Here is a 3,667-nt window from a genome sequence, read left to right as displayed (position 1 = left end):
TGTTCATGAGGTCCATGAAAGTAGCTGGAGCATTTGTCACGCCGAAAGGCATGACTACGAACTCATAATGTCCGTATCTGGTCCTGAAAGCTGTTTTAGGTATATCACCTTTCTTGACTCTAACCTGGTGATATCCTGATCTGAGGTCAATTTTAGAGAACACTGTGGCTCCCTTTAGCTGGTCAAACAGGTCATCTATCCTGGGGAGAGGGTACCTGTTTTTAATTGTGACCTGGTTCAAAGCACGGTAGTCTATGCATAGGCGCATGCTTCCATCCTTCTTCTTCACGAACAACACAGGTGCTCCCCATGGTGAGTGACTAGGGCGTATGAAACCCTTGTCAAGAAGCTCCTGCAATTGCTACTGAAGTTCCTTCAGTTCAGCTGGAGTCATGCGGTACGGTGCCTTGGAAATTGGATTTGTGCCGGGAATGAGCTCTATCTCAAATTCAATCTCCCTGTCTGGTGCTAAGCCTGGTAGCTCTTCAGAGAAAACTGCTGGGTAGTCACAAACGACTCGAACCTCTGATAGCTGTTGGTTCTTGTCCTGGCTGGTGTTGATAGCCGGTTCTAATTATTTTTGCTACTTCCGATACTCGAAAAATTCCGGAAAAATATCTAAAAATTCCAGAAAATCATAGAATAATTCTAAAATAGTTTTGAGAATTTTCGGGCGTTACACTTTTGAATGCAACTTGAGCTTAAAGTTTCACTAATGTCTATCTGGGTTTCTGTTCCAAGATAAGTACGATGGATCTCCAAGGGTCCTGCAAGAACAAGTGAACCAATTTGCATGAGTTGTCACTAGGTAACATCGAAGTTGAAATCAATCGGAGCAACAAGTCTATTAGTTCCAAGTCAAACCTTGTTAACCTGATTTTTGCTTATCAACTATAGAAAAATGTATTCATTGTACTGTGTACCATAAATGCTAACAACGAGCAAGATACTTACCAAGGCTTGAGCAGATAAAGAACCATGAAGGCTACCACAAGAAATATGTAAAGGCTACCGATTGTAAGATATGCAACACCAATGAAACCATTCTTCCCACCTATCCATGAGGTAGTAGAAAGTACCAACCTCTTCTCCCCTTCAAAATTGTAAGTGTTGTAGTTGTTCTCTATTGTCATTGAGATTTGTTCATTGGCTGCGAGGTCTCTCTCAATTCTCCCATGGAGTTTTCTAAACTATGGCAAGGCAGCTGTCCTCATCTAAACAATGAGATATTCTTGCTCGCTCAACTGCAAATTTTATTACAATGATTGCTACCAACTTGAATACAACATATGATATAGAAATGAAAGACAGAAAAACACTTACAGCTTGGCACCTCATATGAGACCTCCCTGCTGGAAGTATTTAGGGTAGACATCACTGCCAAATTTGTGATCTTTGTCACTTTTCCAGGTGATGTTTTTTTTCTTGTTCACCTCGATGACTTTGCTTTGTGTTGCAAATGAGTATGTGGCATTGAACAAACTTACATCTAAATGTAGTAGTTAAATGTGAAAAATAAATACCAATCAACAAGTATAACTCATAAGGACATTTCATCATACACCTAGTTGGCAATATTTAACATGAGTGGTTGAGCATACATACTTTTGATTCTTTTCCTTCTCCACCAAATGAACACAGACACGATCAAGAACAAAAGGATGCCCAAAGTTGTAGCAGTGACTATGATCTTCACGAACCTCTTAGATTACTTTTCGGAATTTATTGTTCTGAAACCTTTTGATTTTGATAATAACAAGAGGAAAGGAGAGATTTTGATGTGTGCTTACAGATGTCAGGAGCTACAACAAGGCTAACAAAAAGCTCGTCGCCGCCTTGTGAGAACATCCTCATGTCGATGGAGCTTCCGTGTGAACATAAAATAAATGAAATGGCTTTCCTAAGACCAGGAAAACAAATGAAAATCAACTAAATTAAATAAAACTGTAATTGCCTCTAATTACTACTAAATCTTGTAAGTTGCATAGAAGCAAAAAATAATCAACGCTAAACATGATCGCCAACAGTGAAGCAAGAACAAAATCTATGATGGAAGAGTAACAGAAGGAAATGCACAGTCGGCTTACCCTGTGGTACTTAAGGAGCTCAAGGATGTCGAGGACAATGTCGTTGACGTAGCAGAAGTCGGAGGCCTCGCACTTCTTGGTGTGGTGTAGTCCGCCGGCCCAGTTGATGGCAATGTCGGCATCTTCGCGGTTGATCTTCACGGCGGCGCCGATGGAGCCGTAAGCGGAGGCCTGGTAGAACTCGAAGAGGCCTTCAAATACAAGACAACCCTCTCCAATGTTGAACCACTTTAGCTGTCGAGCGGACGTAGAGGAGGAGGTGGAGTTGTACGTGAGTTGCCCTTGCGCGGAAACGAGAGTAGCGGTGGCAGGCGAGACGGAGGTGAGAGGGCGTGAGAGGAGGAGTTGGATGGAGAAGGCGAGAGATGAGAAGTTGTGAGAGGGGTTCGGGAGGTTTTCAGAAGATTGGTGGGTGTGAGCGAGTGAAACCTAGGGTTTTTCAACTCCTTACTTGATCCAACGGTTTGTATCATTTTAGATTTAATTTAGATGAGAACTTGATAATAGACAACACTTAAAAAATGATAATAGACAACACTTTTCAAGAAGTGTTGTCGTTGACCCACAAAAATCGTTAAAAGACAATGGTTTTTAAAAAATCGTTGTCTATCAGTAAGAAAATAAAGAAATAGACAACGCTTTTCACTAAAAGCGTTGTTAAAAAAAATGACAACGCTTTTTAAAAAAAGCGTTGTCTTTTAAGTGTTGTAAAAGCCCAATTTTCTTGTAGTGCATCCATGTTTTGTTTTTGGTTAATCTCACCTTCCTAGGTCCGACGGCAAGGATTATAAAAGGGAGTAGGTGGTGCCCCCTAAAACCTAATTTTCCCACAATTCTCTTCTCCTCCTTGCTAGGGTCGGCGCCTCTTCTCCTTGCTAGGGTCGACACCTCTCCTCCTTGCTAGGGCCGACACCTCCTCCTTTGCTAGGGTCGGTGCCTCTTCCTTGCTAGGGTCGGCGCCCCTTGCTTAGCATCCTTTCTGCATGGCGGCTTGGAAAAGAAGAAGAAGAGGAGAAGGTGCCTCATCCTAGAGCTTCTCTTGGTGGTCGGCGGTTTGGAAACAAAGAAGAGAAGAGTGTTTGTTATCTTGGTAGATCGTCGCCCACACGACGTCCAAGAAGAGGAGAGGAATACAATAGAAGATCAAGAGGTCTTTGGCTACAAAGGAAAGGTACAACAAGTTCTTTGATTCCGCTATGTAATTAGTTTAGTTTTCTTTGTATCGATCCTGAATACCAACACAAGAGGCCAGTGATCTTGTGCTTCGATCAAGGTGTGCTTTGATCTATCAAGTACTTGATCGATTAATCAAACACATGTCTGATCGAACATGCGGGTTTCTAGGAAAAGTTCTGTACTTGTACAATTTTTATACAGGGGAAATTGAAACAGAACGGAATTTCAGCACCTTCATATGGTATCAAAGCGAGGTTTTCTAGCTCTGTGTGATTAGTTTTTGGTTAAATTATGCACTGTTCATATATAAGTTTAGGCAGGATAATAGTAGGATGTGCAAGAAAGATTAACTCTGTGGTTGCAGGCATCCTAAGTCCAACTATTATGGCTTTTTGTGTTTATGT

General features: G+C 41.6%; 1 pseudogene; it reads right to left on the bottom strand.

Moving 5' to 3' along the window:
• Window positions 1-712: 712 nt before the first annotated feature.
• LOC121994952 lies at window positions 713-2,560 on the bottom strand (annotated as a pseudogene).
• Between the last annotated feature and the right edge of the window lie 1,107 nt (window positions 2,561-3,667).

Source organism: Zingiber officinale, chromosome 6A (genome assembly GCF_018446385.1).
Source record: "Zingiber officinale cultivar Zhangliang chromosome 6A, Zo_v1.1, whole genome shotgun sequence".
NCBI lineage: Eukaryota > Viridiplantae > Streptophyta > Magnoliopsida > Zingiberales > Zingiberaceae > Zingiber > Zingiber officinale.
This window is presented reverse-complemented; position numbering and strand designations above follow the sequence as displayed.